General features: G+C 38.8%; 2 long non-coding RNA genes across 2 annotated transcripts; both read left to right on the forward strand.

Annotated features, from left to right (window-relative positions):
* The first annotated feature begins 1,105 nt into the window (after nt 1-1,105).
* LOC113634395 lies at nt 1,106-4,998 on the forward strand. Its single transcript, XR_003438502.2, has 3 exons — nt 1,106-1,239; nt 3,098-3,420; nt 4,125-4,998. It is a non-coding gene; the product is annotated as an uncharacterized LOC113634395 (long non-coding RNA).
* Nucleotides 4,999-12,561: 7,563 nt separating this feature from the next.
* Nucleotides 12,562-18,217, forward strand: LOC125145781. Its single transcript, XR_007144216.1, has 3 exons — nt 12,562-13,284; nt 15,455-15,538; nt 17,336-18,217. It is a non-coding gene; the product is annotated as an uncharacterized LOC125145781 (long non-coding RNA).
* Nucleotides 18,218-18,957: the final 740 nt, after the last annotated feature.

The following is an 18,957-nucleotide window of genomic DNA, read 5'->3' on the forward strand; positions in this document are numbered from 1 at the left end:
AGAACACGAATCAAACAGATTACATTTCGTGACCTCTGTCACGAACTGCCTTGAGACTGGGTTGTTTAAACAACACACACACACACACACACACACACACACACACACACACACACACACACACACACACACACACACACACACACAAACCTGAAACCAGACCACTAATGATAATGTAAAGAGAGCAAACCAAACTGGTAGTATTTCAGACAGCATGTAAAGGGAGCCACTGAACTGCCCTCTTCTGTCTCAGGTCTTATTTGCCTGATCATTATTACTTGATGGAAGAGGAAGAAACCTTGAGAGGAACCAGACTCAAAAGTTCAATTCAATTCAATTCAAGTTTATTTGTATAGCGCTTTAAACAATTGACATTGTCTCAGAGCAGCTTTACAGAACATAAACATAGAAAAAAAAGGGTAATATAAAGAATAATATAAACATTAATAGAATACAAAATTCAAGATTAATATTTTACTTTTTAAAGCTTACATTGTGTACATTGTTTCTAGAGACAAGATCAAGTTTTCCTTCCTTAGACTTGGCTACGTTACAGTCTTTACTCTGTAAATAACTCCATAAATAAAAAATATAAATTGGTTCCCAAATCTCTTGGATTTGTTCAGTTCACTGCACGCACTGAATCGTCCATTTATTCCATTGAATATTCCATTTAGTTCAGACGAGTGCTTGCAAAAATATACGTTATTGCATTTTTAAGAAGAGAAAGTGAAAATCCTGTACTGTGTGTTCAGATGTTCAAAAGTTCCAAAGTTTCTAAGCATTTTAATGTACCTTATAACACACACACACACACACACACACACACACACACACACACACACACACACACACACACACACACAAACACACACAGTATGTACAGGTATACAGCATAAGAGTCAGTTCAGTCGGTGACGTAATTACATCAGGACAAGCAGAAGAGTCTTTTTTTTTATAGCACAAACAGAAGAACTGTTTGATTGAACAATGACTCTAGAGAGTGCACAAAGTGGGGTGTGTGTGTGTGTGTGTGTGTGTGTGTGTGTGTGTTTGATTGAACAATGAACCTAGTGATTCTCTAGTTGTGGCTTGTACTTCTCAGAGACAGGGGAGCTGAGAGACATCCGTTTTGAGAAATTCAGACATATATTATATCAGTCCAGACTGGGATCAGTGAACATATGGTCATTTTACTCTGACTGGCAGTCAACATGTTGCAGATCCTCGGCCCAGGAAGTGAGTTAACTTTATTAAACTCTATAATATAAATAGAATTAACTTTAGTTAAACATGTATAGAGTGTATTCAGTATGGAGTTGCTTGAATCTTGTGCTCGGTTCTGAATCAGAGTATATAATATTTATGCACACAGGATACTGTAAGAAAATCAAAATAATCCAAACAACAAGCAAACCAAAAGAATCAATTAATGGGTGTGAAAAAGACCTTAATGAAGCTTATATATTTTATTACATGCCACTGATTAACTTCAGCAAGATTTAACATGTTTTATTATGTTTTAGATTGTAGATCTTTTTTTTTTTTGTCTATTTAAATCCACAAGATTCAAGCAACTCCATATAGTTTATACATATGAGGAAAACTCTGGTCTGATATATTGTTTATTTCAGCAGTTCACTAATGATCTGATCCGGCAAACCGCAGCTGAATATTAAACTGTACATTAAGTTTCTGAGGTCGTGTGGTAAAGATCGAAAAGAGAAAGAGAAGAGAGCTGGATAGAGAGACAGGAGTGCACAGAGTGGTGTGTGTGTGTGTGTGTGTGTGTGTGTATAGAAGCAGTGAAAAGTTAAAGTAATAATAAAAGTGAGTGCTGATCATTGGCATCATCATTAGGTTTCATTACAACTCACAGCTTAGATTTCAGAAACTTTCCAGATCATTATGAACAGTACAAATTAATTTAAACTAATGTGTAGTGTTTATTACACGCTCAGATGTTCGGGAAACATGAGAATTTTCCCACAACAGAATTGCAAAAGTGTTTTATTCCTCTTCTTTTAGACCACACCAATTTGCTAAATTCAGATTTCATTTATTTATTTACCAAAGAAAAAAAAAATGACGTTAAAATGCAGGACATGTCGTCGATGGGAAAGAAAATTATTTATCAGTTTGATACAAGAGCGATTTTTTTTTTTTACTTTGCTTTTACACGCGTGTTGTAGTCTTTCAAAAGTGTGTCTTCAGCTGTCTGCTTTATCTGAATAGAGAAACACAGGTACTTGCAAATGAATATAAATGACTTTTGTAGTAGTTTATACATCGGCAATGTTAATCTTGAAACAAACGTGTAGCAATAATATTATAAGAAATGCCCTCTGTTTTGTTTCTTTCCCTGCAGCAAGGTTTTTTTTGGTCTTCCATACTTGGCAATATACTGTATACTGGGATAAAACATGGAAAATACTGAACAAGTTTTGTGTCAATAATAAAATTAAGGAGGTGTCTTACAAAATTCTACATATGATTTATCCTGTTAAACTTGTTTTTGGAAAGATTTAAGCTTAATATTTATTATGCTTGCAAATTTTGTGGTCAGGAGAAAGAAACAATTTTGCATTTGTTTTATCATTGTATCTACTCAAGACTTTTTTGGAAAGATATGGAAAATTATATTAGTAGAAAATTGTGTTATGTGGTAGAAATTCGATGTGTTTTTTTATTTTTATTTTCAGGGAGATAATTTGGGAAATAATGAACAATATATTACACGACTATTCATTGTATTAGGAAAGTACCATATACACAAAACAAAGTGGGCCCTTTGTAAACCAAATCTGTCCCATTTTATAAATGATTTCAAGTTATACAGTAATCTTTTGGAAAAAGTAAAAAAAAACAAAAAAGCTCAGAAAACGTGTTATTTTACAAGAATTATTTTTTTTATAATTTTTTTTTTCCTTTTCCTTTCTTTTCTGGTAACCTATGTGACTGATACCTCTTGTTTGTCTTCGTGTGGCATTGAACAAAATGTGTATGTTGTGTTTGTCGTTTTGCAATAAAAAAAGATGAAATCCTAGAACCGCCCCTGTACTCAACCATGTTTTTTATGTTTTCTTCCTCTGCACAGGTTCTCAGGTTGTATCTGCTCGGCTGTCCTGCTTTGTGTGTTTAATGTCACATCAATCACGTCTACAATCCCACATATTCAGTGGCTCTTTGCTAATGAGACAGTGTTCGAGAGGGTTGGGTCGCGCTTTTATGAGGGTGTGGGATATGAAGGACGTGTGGACGTTCCTGAGGGTGAGCTGAGGAAAGGAAACTGTTCTCTGGTGTTGATGAATGTCAGTATTGATGATGCAGGAACCTAAAGCAGCTACCTGTTAGTGAGCCGTAAGGCAGTCCGCTCTCCTGACTGGGCTTTGATCCGACATTGTGAACTCTCAGTTAAAGGTGAGTCTGTGTCTAGAGCTGCAGCAACGATTAGTCAAAAATCATAGACAAAATCATCTCGTTTATTTTCGCCATTAATTTTAAATATTTGGAAATAAAGTAGTAGTAAATTATGTGCAGCAATTTTATAGTTTATTTGTTTTAAAAAAAAGAAATATTTGTTGTAACATTTGTCCTCACATTATATCAAGGTTTTTTCTGTGATTAATGTAATGGATTAACTTTACAGTAACTTCTCACTGGATTTCTGTAACTCATCACGATGGACAGATTAATACTAATCTTAAATAGATTAAAGTTTGTTCTTTTACAGTTCTGGGTGTGTGTTTTTCACCCGATACGAATGTACAGCTAACAAACACAAAATAAATGAGGTGTTTAATTAAAAGATGGATATTAGCTTGCTAACTTCCTCACAGCTCGCTGACTGATTAGTACTGAGATGTTTTACTTACCCTGTACTGTGCACAGTTTAATTTAATGTTTTAATGAATTTGTTCTCCATCTCAGTGCCCAATAAATCAGTAACACCGCCACCTGCCACAGGTAAACACACATTACACCTCAGACTGGTTGGTGTGTTTATGGTAGGTTTTAGAAATCCAGAAGAACTTCACTGATCTCACAATTAAACTGTTAACAGCTCACAACCCTGAGAAATGAGAAGCAGGTTTACTTACAGCCATGAATGTGTCTCCTTCTAGATGATGCCGGAAGAAACTCTCCTGTCCTGCTGACGATGTTCCTGTCCCTCCTCTAGTTGTTACATGTAACGTGTAACACACATTACAACCAGGAAGTGTCGTGTATCATGAAGTATTAGGATGTGAAACTAAGCTTACAGTCACACAACATTTAAAATCATTTATATTAGTAACAACAGCCACATTTTAAACACGACTGCTCATGCTTTACATTTCACCTTGTGTTAATATCAGTCTGTTTAAATTTTTTCAAACTTGATATAAACTCTAGGCTGATACATTTACATCATTTAGCTGAAGCCCTTATCCAGAGCGGCTTACATTTTATCTTGCTTTTATACATCTGAGCAATTGAGGGTTAAGGCCTTGCTCAGGGGCCCAGCAGTGGCAGCTTGGTGGACGAAGGAATCAAACTCACAAACTTCCGATTGGTAGCCCAACACCTTAACCTCTAGGCTACCACATCCCTGTGTTTATTCCAGCAGTTCACTAATGATCTGATCCAACAAGCCCCAGCTGGATAAGAAACTGTACAGTGTGTATTAAATGTAATGAAATGAGTCAGTTCCTGTTCTCACTTAAGTGGCTGTAAAAGGTATTTAGTTTTAGTTTCATTGTGTGTAAGAGTTCGGAAGAAGTAATGGTTGAGTCAGGAAGTGTTGGAAAATGTGGGGGAAAATATGTTTGTAGAATGAGTTTATAGGAGCTCAAGCCAAAAAGGACACACTTACTACTGAAAACATGATTAATAAACAAAAATAAATAAAGTTATTATATCTGAATACATAACATATGTAAAATGATGGCATGACGTTAAGGAAATTATTCATAAGAGAAATGATTGAAAACTCGTAATAAATTGAATGAAAACTGACGTCATTAATGATGACACATTGGTGATTGTGTGTGAGCGAGTGTAAGACTTTTTATTTATTAAGTCACCATTCATTTTTATGATGTGACTTGCATAAATAAAGTGTTGTAAAGGTAAAAGTCAAAAAAGTCTCTCTCTCTCTCCCTCTCATATCAGTAGAGGTGGAGAGAAACAAGCTTACACTTCAGTACATTGTGTAGCAACCCGAATGCCCAGGGAACTCAGGTGCATACAAAGAAAATCCACCACAGTAAGCATAAAATAGAAAACACATTAAACTTTATTTAACAGAACATAAAAATAATTTGGGTCGTTCACCCTGACCAGACATAGTCCCCCAGAGCAGCCTCCTTCAGATGGTATACTCAGCAGACAAAAGATAATAGAGCTTCCTACAGGGAAGAGTAGTTTCACTGCAAACTGTATGAGCACAGCAATCTCCGCCCCATAAACCCACCACAAATCATTAATAATGCACCCTCAATATCAATACATCACACAATTAAGCACACAAAACCTGTTGGGGCTCTATCAATCCCCATCTCTGATTCCCCACAAATTGGTGGGAAGCTACCCAAGGGGTATACCCAAAGGGTACAGGAAGACACAGAAAATCAAATGTACTTAAAAAGAGAAAGGAAAAATAAAAATAAAAACAAAATCCCCTAGCCAACCATTAAACCAAATTACACAAACTTAATAATTCGAAAAGAAACAAAACACCAGCTGGCTAGGGATTTAACATACATTCACCACAGGGAGCAGTCAATTTTACAAAAAAGAAAACCCAAAAGAGAACAGCGACTAGTCACCATCATCCAACAACCTATAACAAAATAGGCCATTTAATTATTACCAGTCACACTCAAATAAACAAACCAAATAAAAATTAAACATACCTTAACGAAACGAAACCAACCAGCCAACTGCACGGTGGTCCCGAACATCAAACCCACATTCTAAATAAATTAAATCATTTGCATACATCACTTATAACCAAACACACAAACAAAACAAACAACAAAAACATACCTTGGCAAAACAAATCCACAATGATCCTGAGTTTCAAACTATCACATGCTAAAAACAGTAAAATACTTATACCGGGGGAAATATACCGGGACTAATGGTCCCACACAGCTACAAGCCGCGCACCGGGCAATTGCTAACAGGACCCCAACCGCCCTTCGCTTTCGCCTATCCTTTAAATAAGCGTGGCTTATTGGCAATCCGTAATAGGGTTAGAGACCCCACCCCTCTTTGTTACCTTGCTACAATCCACCCCCTGGAATTCTTGTCATTGCCCCAATGACAAAAAAAAAAAAAGGAAAAAACAAAAACTGTTATTCACTATTAATTGACTGCTCTGCAACCACAGAACGTGGCAATCTGTAAGGGTTAGAATGACAACCAGCAGAAGTCCTACTAGACCGCCGCAAGGGACCCGGACTCATCTAGGTGATCAACATCGTCTACCTGATCTTCCACCATTACAAGAGGCCCCCAAAATGTCTCCTCCTCATCCACTGAGGAACTCAAAGCTAAATCTCCAGTACCCGGTCCAATTGGCAAATCAGATGCATCAATACTTGATTTTTGTATAGCACTCCTCAATTCTGACCGATGCACTGTCCTAACTGGGCCCTCCCCTGATACCGGTCTTACGGAGTACACGGCCTCGTGTCCACAAGGACCTCTGACCACCCTGTAAACACATGGGTCCCAAAAATCCTGAATTTTATTCCTTCCCCTAACATGATTCCTCAGATACACAAGCTGTCCCTCTTGTAATCCCTTATCATTTACTCTCTCATTGTGTGGTTTATTCCGCTTCTCTGCTTTAACTTGCAACTGTTGCCTTACATGACTATGTGCTACCCTTAAACTCTCTTGATGACCCTGCACCCAGTCCTCAATGGTACCAAAACTATCCTCCATAACACCCTTCCCTAAAAGGAAATCCACTGGGAGTCTAGGGTCACATCCAAACATCAGATAATAAGGAGTCATGCCAGTCACATGATGGGCGGTGGTATTATATGCATAAACAACCTGCGAAACATGACGGGGCCAGTGTCTCTTTTGTGCTGGTGGCAGAGTCCGCAACAGATCATGGAGGGTGCGATTAAATCTTTCGCACTGCCCGTTTCCCTGAGGGTGGTAGGGAGTGGACCTACTCTTTTGGACACCATACATTTTACACAACTGCTGAATCACCATACTCTCGAAATTTCTCCCTTGGTCCGAATGAATTCGACTTGGTGGTCCGAAACGATGAAACCACTGCTGCACCAACATCTGAGCAACAGTACTAGCTCTCTGATCTCTGGTCGCAATAGCTTGAGTATACTTGGAGAAAACATATGTAAAAACCAGTATATTTTCTCGACCATCACTTGCTGGCTCCAAAACTGTGAAGTCTATTGCCAAGACCTCATGCGGACCAGAGGCCTGAAGCGTACCCTGAAATGACCGAATCTTTGGTTGGACTGCCTTACTTAAAATGCATCTTTCACATTTTTGACATCGCTGTTCTACTGTTTTTGTCATACCTGGCCAAAAGCACCGACTACGAACCAGCTGGAAAGTACGATCAATGCCTTGATGCCCATGGCCATCATGCACACTTTGAAGCACCTCATCCTGCAAACATTGGGGAAGCACAACCTGGAAGGTCTCTTTACACTCTCCTGGCAGTCGTATTACACGATGCAGCGCGCCTCCTTTCTCCCTTAACCGATCCCAGTGCCGCAACAACTCCTTACTCCCTGCTGACATCACATTTCGCTCTTCTGATCTAGGCTGACACCCAGAACGAAAAAACTTTAACACTGGACCAATCACTGGATCAATTTCCTGAAGCAAAGAAAGGTCCTCAACCGTCTGCCCGGCCAAGGCAACAACTTCCCTACACTCCACCTCCCTCCATGCTTCTCTGGACGGAGACTCCCCCAAAACGGGCGGAATGTCAGTCCCGGAAGCAAACCTCTCTAAATATTGCCTCGACAGGGCATCTGCATTACCATTACTACGACCTGGGCGATATCTTAGTGAAATTAAAAGATGCCAATTGAGAAGCCCATCTCTGTTCCACCGCACCCAATTTTGCAGTCTGGAGATAACTTAGTGGATTGTAGTCAGTAAAAATAGTAAAGCTACTCCCTAACAAATATTCTCGAAACTTTTCGGTTACTGCCCTTTTCACTGCCAAAAGTTCGAGCTTCATGGAGCTATAATTATCCATGTTTTTTTCGGTGGGCCTCAGCCCCCGACTAGCATACGCAATAGGACGAAGTTTTCCATTATGCTCCTGAGAAAGTACAGCTCCCAGCCCTCCATAGCTGGCATCTACCTCCAACACAAAAGACTTAGTGAAGTCAGCATAGGCCAGGACTGGGGCAGTAATCAAACGCAATTTCAGGGATTCAAAAGCATTCTCACACACTTCATTCCACTCTGACCCTAGTGGAAGCTTTGGGGTTTTACCCTTCCGTTTGGGCCCACTCATCCGATTCACCAGCTGATGCAATGGAGCAGCTAGAGAAGAAAAACCCTTAACAAAGCGATGGTAATAACTGGCAAATCCAAGAAACGATCGTAATTCAGCCAATTGTATAGGACGTTTCCACTCCCGTACCACCCTTACCTTATCGGGATCAGTTGCCACTCCCTGAGCAGACACCACGTGTCCTAGGTACTTAACCTGTTTCTGAAAAAAATTACACTTTGACAACTTAATCTTCAATCCTTGTCGTTCAAGTCTGGAAAACACCTCTTCCAACCGTTTCAGATGCTGACTAATAGAAGAGGAAAACACAATCACGTCGTCAAGGTAGAGCAACACTGAATGGTACCGCTGATCACCAAACATGCGCTCCATCAAGCGCTGAAAGGTGCCCGGTGCATTACAGAGGCCAAATGGCATACGATTAAATTCAAATAAGCCAAAAGATGTACAAAAAGCTGTTTTGAACTTATCTTTCTCCGCCACTGGTACCTGGTTATAGCCACTGGCCAAATCAAGATTGGAAAACCACTTCGCACCTGACAATGCATCTAGTGACTCCTCAATTCTAGGAAGTGGATAGGCATCCTTACGGGTTTTTGCATTTAGTTGCCTATAATCAACACACAACCTGATAGTTCCATCTTTCTTAGTCACTACTACAATAGGGGAAGAGTAGGGACTACTACTTTCCCTAACAACTTGACTATCCAACAGTTGTTTAATGTGTTTCTTTACTAAATCATACTGTGATGGAGGAAGGCGACGATAGGGCTGGCGAACAGGAATATCATCCTGTAACGGAATCTCATGAACAATCAGCTCAGTACACCCTATATCTCCCTCATCTTTAGAAAACAAATGAGAGTACTTAAGAAGAAGAGACTTTGCTTGCATGGCTTGTTCTTCAGTTAACCCTTCGAATGAAGGAAACTCCAAACGTTCTACAGTGTGGTCCATCAAGACCTGTTGAGTGGCTATAAAAGCCACACGCTCTGAGGCAGTCTGGCTGACTGAAAAGGCCACAGGGGCGGGGGCCTCCACTTCCACTGATGCCACCTGCACTGTACCGACCACTCTCCGTGGAAAAAGCCAAACGTCCAAAGAACCAACATTCGTAATAGGAGCATATAATGTACCGTACTCTGCTTGTAGGAGTGCTGGGGAGACAAGTAACCCCTCAGGGAGGGTACCTTCTTCTGGGCCCAAAGGCTCCAACAAAAATTCTGCTAAAGGAAACTGGGGACATGTCACAGGTACCATAGAAAGAGTTCCAGCAGCGATACAAACAGGCTGATCTCCTAACACCTTTACCTTAAATGCAGTTGTTGAATTAAGAACGGCCTCAGTTTTCTCACACTGCCTAAGTGCACGCCGAAACCCCGGAGTGGCTGATTGTATTAGCGGGGTCTGGAATAACCCAGCCCCATATTGATCAAAAAGACTCTGATAACATTCCCTCAGAACATTCATCCCCAAGATACCTGGGGTGATGGTCTTACGAGTTTGTAATGCTGTATGTATAGGATCTTTTACAATCAAAATACCACGCCTTGGAATGCACTGATTTAAAACATTCACGTCTAATTCCATATAACCTATATAAGGAATATCAAGCCCATTAGCAGCTTTTAAACCAAGCCACTCACACTCTCTTTGCTTTTTTACATGAGAAAGATACTTATTAAAGAACTCTCGGTCACAGTCGTGACCATAGAACCCGTTTCCACTAAACATGGAACATTCACATTATCCATCTTTACACCTAAAGCAGGACATTGTCCTACTAACCGATCATAAACTGAAGAATCTGCACAGGAGCCCTCTACCGTTCCTCCCAGCGTATGGCTCAATACGCTGGGGGTCACTAGTTTTCCGACAGCCCAGAGGGTTCTCTAACCGGTTCCCCCCCATGAGTATCCAGACCAGTATCACAGTACCGAGCAATATGCCCAGGTCGGTTACATTTAATACAAATTGGTCTACCATCCGGTGCACGCTTAAATCGATTGTTCTGACCAGAAGGTTTACTAATAGCAGGAGCGAGGTGCTTTACCAACAAGTCCAACTGTGCCTGTTGTTTCAGGACTATATTCTTAAGTTCTATCAACTCTGTAGAAGACTGAACACAAAGAGCCTCACATCTAGGTGTAACATGTGTCTCGTAAGTATATGGGGTAGAGCGTACCTGCTTGTCTCTGTTAGGTTGCCCTTCGCCAACCCACTGGACAGCCTCCCGTCGTACTTCTAAGAGTGACAGTCTCTCTACTTCGTACCAACCTTTTCAGCTCCCTGCGAAGCATAGAGTCACGCACATTTTCACAAAACTGATCTCTAACAACAGTCTCGGTACTGGGTATAGCACCTGGCTTGCACTGCTCTACCCGTTCCATTAGAGCCAACAGGGCATGTGAAAACTCGTATAATGATTCCCCATCCCTCTGCTTTCGATCAAAAAACCTTTGCTGCCAATAAACATATGATTTTGAACATCCATACACTTCTTTTAAAACCTCAAATTTGTTCAGAATTTTCCCTCACTCCCTGAGGCCGATATTTAATTTCATTATGGGCCTCTCCTTCTAAATGATCCAAAAGAAAGAGAGCTTTGTCCCATTCAGACATATACCTTGACCTAATACAACTCTGAGTCTCCTCTATCCATTCTTCCACAGACAATGCCCCAACAGCTGAAATCCAGAAAACTTTGAGCATTTACGTTCTCTGGGAAAATACACAGCTTGTTCTCTGCGTGATGAAGAAAACATCCCCCCCACTAGCTTGTCCTTCCCCCACATTCCCACCTTGACTTGGCCCCAAGAGTCTTTGATTTTCCGACGTAAGCTGCTCCACTTGAGCACGTAGTCGTTGCAGCTTCCTCTTCCATTTTGAAGGCTTGCCGAGCGACCAGACGGTGATGCAGAAGAGGAGGCTGATCGTTCTAGCCGCTGTTCTCTAGCTTATAAAAAAAAAAAATGTAAATAACAAAAAAACAAAACAACTGAAACTGCTCCCAAAAACACAAATCTGCAAAATAATCGCAGCCCTGCTCACAAGCGCCAAAATGTAGCACCCGAATGCCCAGGGAACTCAGGTGCATACAAAGAAAATCCACCACAGGTAAGCATAAAAAAATAGAACACATTAAACTTTATTTAAACAGAACATAAAAATAAGTTGGGGTCGTTCACCCTGACCAGACACAGTCCCCCCAGAGCAGCCTCCTTCAGATGGTATACTCAGCAGACAAAAGATATAGAGCTTCCTACAGGGAAGAGTAGTTTCACTGCAAACTGTATGAGCACAGCAATCTCCACCCCATAAACCCACCACAAATCATTAATAATGCACCCTCAATATCAATACATCACACAATTAAGCACACAAAACCTGTTGGGGCTCTATCAATCCCCATCTCTGATTCCCCACAAATTGGTGGGAAGCTACCCAAGGGGTATACCCAAAGGGTACAGGAAGACACAGAAAATCAAATGTACTTAAAAAGAGAAAGGAAAAATAAAAATAAAAACAAAATCCCCTAGCCAACCATTAAACCAAATTACACAAACTTAATAATTCGAAAAGAAACAAAACACCAGCTGGCTAGGGATTTAACATACATTCACCACAGGGAGCAGTCAATTTTACAAAAAAGAAAACCCAAAAGAGAACAGCGAATAGTCACCAATAGGCCATTTAATTATTACCAGTCACACTCAAATAAACAAATAAAATAAAAATTAAACATACCTTAACGAAACGAAACCAACCAGCCAACTGCACGGTGGTCCCGAACATCAAACCCACATTCTAAATAAATTAAATCATTTGCATACATCACTTATAACCAAACACACAAACAAAACAAATAAAAACAACAAAACATACCTTGGCAAAACAAATCCACAATGATCCTGAGTTTCAAACTATCACATGCTAAAAACAGTAAAATACTTATACCGGGGGAAATATACCGGGACTAATGGTCCCACACAGCTACAAGCCGCACACCGGGCAATTGCTAACAGGACCCCAGCCGCCTTTCGCTTTCGCCTGTCCTTTAAATAAGCGTGGCTTATTGGCAATCTGTAATAGGGTTAGAGACCCCACCCCTCTTTGTTACCTTGCTACAATTGACTTCAGTAACATTTTGGATTGTGTACATTTCTAGAGACAAGATCAAGTTTTCCTTCCTTAGACTTGGCTACGTTTCAGTCTTTACTCTGTAAATAACTCCATAAATATAAAATAGAAATTGGTTCCCAAATCTCTTGGATTTGTTCAGTTCACTGCACGCACTAAATCCACTGAAGACACACGACATGTTCAGAATGAGCTTTATTCCATTTAGTCGCTCAGACGAGTGCTTGCAAAAATATACGTTATTGCATTTTTAAGAAGAGAAGGTGAAAATCCTGTACTGTGTGTTCAGATGTTCAAAAGTTCAGAAGTTTCTAAGCATTTTAATGTACCTTATATAACACACACACACACACACACACACACACACACACACACACATATAGTTTTAAATTCTTATAACAAAATTTAAATTATGTATACAGCATAAGCTTCTTTTCTTTGCTTGACTCTATGCTGAACTCAGTCGGTGACTTAATTACACCAGGACAAGTGTTTGATTGAACGATGACGCTAGTGATTGTCTAGTTGTGTCTTGAAACATCCGTGTTGAGAAATTCAGACAGACTGGGATCAGTGAACACATGGTCATGTTACTCTGATACTCGCAGTCAACATGTTGCAGATCCTCGGCACAGGAAGTGAGTTTACTTTTTTATACTCTATAATATAAATAGAATTAACTTTAGTTAAACATTTATAGAGTGTATTCTATATGGAGTTGTTTGAATCTTGTGCATTTAAATAGGCAAAAAAAAAGATCTACAATCTAAAACATTGTAAAACATTTGTTGCAGATCAGCGGCATGTACAGTAATAAGATATTACAGGTTTCATTAAGGTCTCTCACACCCATTAACTCGTGTCTGATTCAGAGTTGGTTGAAATTGATTATTTTGGTTGGCTTGCTGTTTGTGTTGTTTTGATTTTCTTACAGTATTGTGTGTATACTGTATATACAGTACTGTGCAAAGGTTTTAGGCAGGTGTGAAAAAAATGCTGTAAACAAAGAATGCTTTCAAAAATGGAAGTGTTAAACATTTATTTTCATAAATGAACAAAATGCAGTGAATGAACAAAAGAGAAATCTAAATCTAATCAATAGGTGTGACGACCCTTTGCCTTCAAAAAGCAGTAATTCTTCTATTTACACTTGCACACAGTTTTTGAAGGAACTCGGCTGGTAGGTTGCTCCAAACATCTTGGAGAACTGACCACAGATCTTCTGTGGATGTCGGCTTTCTCACATCCTTCTGTCTCTTCATGTAATCCCAGACACACTGGATGATGTCGAGATCAGGGCTCTGTGGGGGTCGTGCCATCACTTCATGCTGGTTTGAAGGCAAAATGTAGTAACACCAAATATCGATTTGATTTAGATTTTTCTTTTGTTTGCTCACTTTGCATTTTGTTCATTTATGAAAATAAATGTTTAACACTTCTATTTCTGAAAGTATTCTTTGTTTACAGCATTTTATATCTATCTATCTATCTATCTATCTATCTATCTATCTATCTATATATATATATATATATATATATATATATATATATATATATATATATATATATATATATATATTTACATTTACAGCATGTGACAGACTCCCTTATCCAGAGCGACATACATAAGTGCTTAAATCTCTAACATTGAATACATTAATGCTGCTCACTAGGTTACATACTTAAGATACCATGAGTTTAAAACATTGCTCAAAGTTACAATGAAAAAGTGTCAAAGGTTGTCTTTGTTTTTTTAATGTAAAAGATAAGGAAAGAAGTGCTAGTTGAAGTGTTTCCTGAATAAGTAGGTCTTCAACCGCCGCTTGAAAATAGCCAGTGACTCGGCTGTCCAGACCTCTAGGGGAAGTTCATTCCACCACCTCGGTGACAGAACAGAGAAGAGTCTTGTAGTATACTTGCCTCTTACCCTGAGAGATGGTGGAACCAGTCGAGCAGTGCTGGTAGATTGGAGGGTGTGGGGTGCAGTGTGAGGAGTGATGAGGGCTTTGAGGTAAAAGGGAGATGGCCCATTTTTGGATCATTTGCAGAGGACGAATTGCGTTCATATGTAGACCTGCCAGCAGTGCATTACAGTAATCCAGTCTAAAAATGATAAGAGACTGAACAAGTACCAGAGCAGCCTGTGTGGACAAAAATGGCCGAATCCTTCTAATGTTGTAATATAATGTTGTATATATAAGAAAAACTGGCCAAGTTCAGCGCATTCATGTGCATATAGCGAGGGAAAAGAAACAAATGTTTACCTGCAGATGAGTAAAGCAGAAACTTAAAGATTATACATAAATCAGGTACATAGATCAGCTGTAAGTAATCAGTCTCCCTCCTGTCACAATAAGTGTAATTAACATTGACATTCATCAATGAGATTTTATTCTCCTAGAGAACAACGTTAATAAATAAATGGCCTACTTCAAGCTTGGGTGAGAATGAAAATAGGGTCAAGAATTAAAACTATAAAATCATTAAAATATTGACTTCATCTACCTAATCCTCAGAGTCCTAATGTCGAATAGAACTGATCTGATAAATCTGATACTTCTCAGTCCCTCATGCACAATTGCTCCAAATTTAACGTTTAGAATTCAGTTTTCTAACCGAAAGAGAAATATTTAAACACCATGAAAAGTGTCTGATTATGTTGTTTATATGCACACTGTATAAAGGATTTATTTACTATATAATTGTATTTCTTGATAATGTGTTGGTGACTAGGGGTCACTGTAAGGATGTGATTTCACGTCGCCTTCATGAACATGTCTTTTATTTGTTTTTGTCTTGTATTTGTAGAAAATGTGCACAAAGAACTCCAGAGATTGTTCTGCAAATTCTCCCTCATTTGTGGTTATATTTCGCTGTTTTCTAACTGTGTTGGTAAGTCTTATTTTTCTTTTTCTACTTTGATCTTTTCCCCTTAGAGGTTGCAATCATCAGTTTCCACCTACTGTAACTCTATCCTCATCATCTTCTACTCTCACACAATTACCTTCATGTCCTTATTTAACACATCCATATATCTCCTCTTTGTCCTTCCTCTTGACCTCTTACCTGCAGCTCCATCTCCAACATCCTTCTACCAATATAACCATCTCCCTCCTCTGTACATGTCCAAACCATCTCAATCTAGTCTCTCTTTGTCCTCATCCCCAAAACAGCCAACCTGAGCTGTGTTGGTAAATAACCAATAAAATTAGCAACAACAAAAAAAAATTAAATAAATAAAAGATTGTTCTTTTTTAAAGATTAATAAAAGATTGTTCCCTCCTCTGGTTGTTACATGTAACGTGTAACACACATTACAACCAGGACGTGTCGTGTATCATGAAGTATTAGGATGTAAAACTAAGCTTACAGTCACACAACATTTAAAATCGTTTATATTAGTAACAACAGCCACATTTTAAACACGACTGCTCATGCTTTACATTTCACCTTGTGTTAATATCAGTCTGTTTAAGTTTTTCAAACTTGATATAAACTCTAGACTGATATATTGTTTATTTCAGCAGTTCACCTAAGTAAGTTTCTTAGGTACTTTACTGTGGTAAAGATTGAATGAACACTCGCGTGAATCAAAAAGAGAAAGAGATGAGAGCTGGATAGAGAGACATGAGCACACAGAGTGGTGTGTGTAATGTATGTGTGTGTGTGTGTGTGTGTGTGTGTGTGTGTGTGTGTGTGTGTGTGTGTGTGTGTGTGTGTGTGTGTGAGAAAAGATAAAGTGAAAATTAAAGTGCATTCCAGTGTGAGTGCTGCTCATTGTTATGTCATCATTAGGTTTCATTATGACTCACAGCTAAGAGTTCAGAAACTTTCCACATCATTATGAACAATACAAAATAATTCAAACTAATGTGTAATGTTGAGTGCTTTATTATTTTATTATATTGTTTATTGCTTTTATATTTTTTTGTTTTTAGACAGAAACAACATACTTTTTTCTCAATTTACATTTACAGCATGTGACAGACGCCTTATCCAGAGTGACGTACATAAGTGCTTAAATCTCTAACATTGAATACATTAATGCTGGTTCACTAGGTTACAGACTTACCATGAGTTTAAAACATTGTTCAAAGTTACAATGAAAAAGCGTCAAAGGTTGTTTTTTTTTTCTTAATGCAAAAGATAGTAAAAGAAGTGCTAGTTGAAGTGCTAGTTGAAACGCTGTCTGCGTGGAGCTTGCAGCATTCTTAAGGATTCCTTTCATCCCGCCCATGGACTGTTTTTACTTCTGCCCTCAAGCAGGCGTTTGAGGTGCCTCCGGACCCTCGCTGATCCTACTGTCCTACATACACTGTTACATCTCCCCCCTCACACTTTGTTATTGCACTAATGGACTGTTTACACAAATGGACGTTATTGCACCAATGGACTATTACACAGACTTTGCACACTTGCTCTCTTTTTTGCATCGCTGCTCACCATTGCCTTATTGTATATACCCACCTGATTTCTGTTTATAGTAACAGCAAAATATTATACTAATAGCCAGATATTTTGTCTATAGCACATACCATTCTGTAAATTTCAGTTTATACTAATAGCCATCTGCATATTATATTCATAGTACATATATATTCATCTGTATATTATGTTCATAGCTTCTGTCCTCGTTTACATCACAGCGGTTTCTGATGTAAACCCACTTCTACTGATGTTTACACACAGAATCCAATCATCAGGAAACATGAAAGAAGATAAAAGAGGATGACGACTAGTCGAGGACGATTCACTCCAACATCATCTAGACAGAATGAGAGAATCAATCATTCCATCTGAACAATTCATCACTCAAACACACACTTGATGTTGGCGGCTTTATATTTTCTCAACACTCACCTGTGGTGTTTAACCTTTCTGAAAGGTCCTGTAGGGGAGTTTCTTAAGGAGAAAAGGAAAAATAGGAATATTAATGATTTCATTTTAATATGGTCACAGATCTACACAATAATAATGATTAATGAAGCTCTATAGACGAGTGCATCATAACAAATACGTATATTATTACACACATACGATATATACAGTACACAACCTTTTCAGAGATATGACCTGATGGAATTAAAAAGTGGGTGGAGCAAAAAGACGACTTCGATATTTTTAATAATGTGGTGGTTAATAAACAAGCAAATCTACAGAAAAACATTTTACTGTTGAATTCAGAGATTCAAGATGATGATGAAGAGATGAAGAGCAGATGTTAGAGATGAAATCATTTCATAATAAATGTTTGATGCACCGTAGTTTCTGATTTAGACTGAAGTGAAAGCTGCACCATTCACTTTGTGGTTAATAAATGCAGTGATTGTAAAGTTTCGAACTGATTTATATTCACTCACCACTGGCAGATGAAGTTTCCAGCTGATTCTCTTTGAGTGGAAATAACGAAAATGAATGCTTAATTTTGACACCATTATGCTTTCCTCCTTTATGTAGTTCTCATCCAGTCACTGTATGAACTTCAGGACAGCTCTCAATGTTTCTGTCTCGAAACTTGCTCAGTTCATTAGATGTTTGAACACATGGTGGTGATGAAATATTTATCTGCTTCAAATAATGACATGATTTTAACTCTAGCTTTAATTCATTTACATTATGGAAATCTTGTCAGATTGTTTTTTATTCTTTGTGTCTTGCAAAGAGCACAAACTTGACATGATCTGTGTATATGTGAAATCTGTGGTTTACATCTCACACATCACACTCAACTGACAAATGCAGAATGCTTTCCATCAGCTCCTTTTCTCACTTATGTTTTACCAGCTATGAACACAATCTTCTCACAAGCCTCTCATTGTTCTCGTCAGAATCGAATGACAAAACAGCAGCTTGTTGCATTACTGACTAACCACAATGAAATGTAAACTCCTCCATGCTGAAGATGCTGCAGCACTTACAGTTCCAGTTTCACCTCTGACTGGAACACAGCACTGACTCCTTCACCACATTGCATTGTACAAAAATATCTCCTTACACACATCTCTTTTTATTCCGTTGATGTGAAACACCTCTTGTACACATTCCTGTGAGTGGGCTGTTACTATGGTAACGATAACGTATCAGAGCGAGTACAATGATATAAACCTGTCAGACATCGATATAGACCAATCAGAGTCCAGAACTCTGTGGGTTTCTGATATCTACGTACCATCGACTGAGAGCTTGAGCCACTGGACTAAAACCCATTTCGTAGAGCTGGATCTCTTCATGCGCCTCACAGATAGGTAGCTCTCGTAGACGCCTGCATCAGTGAGTGTGACGTTCTTCAGCACCAGAGAACAGTTTCCTTT

The sequence above is a fragment of the Tachysurus fulvidraco genome, chromosome 10 (assembly GCF_022655615.1).
Source record: "Tachysurus fulvidraco isolate hzauxx_2018 chromosome 10, HZAU_PFXX_2.0, whole genome shotgun sequence".
Lineage (NCBI taxonomy): Eukaryota > Metazoa > Chordata > Actinopteri > Siluriformes > Bagridae > Tachysurus > Tachysurus fulvidraco.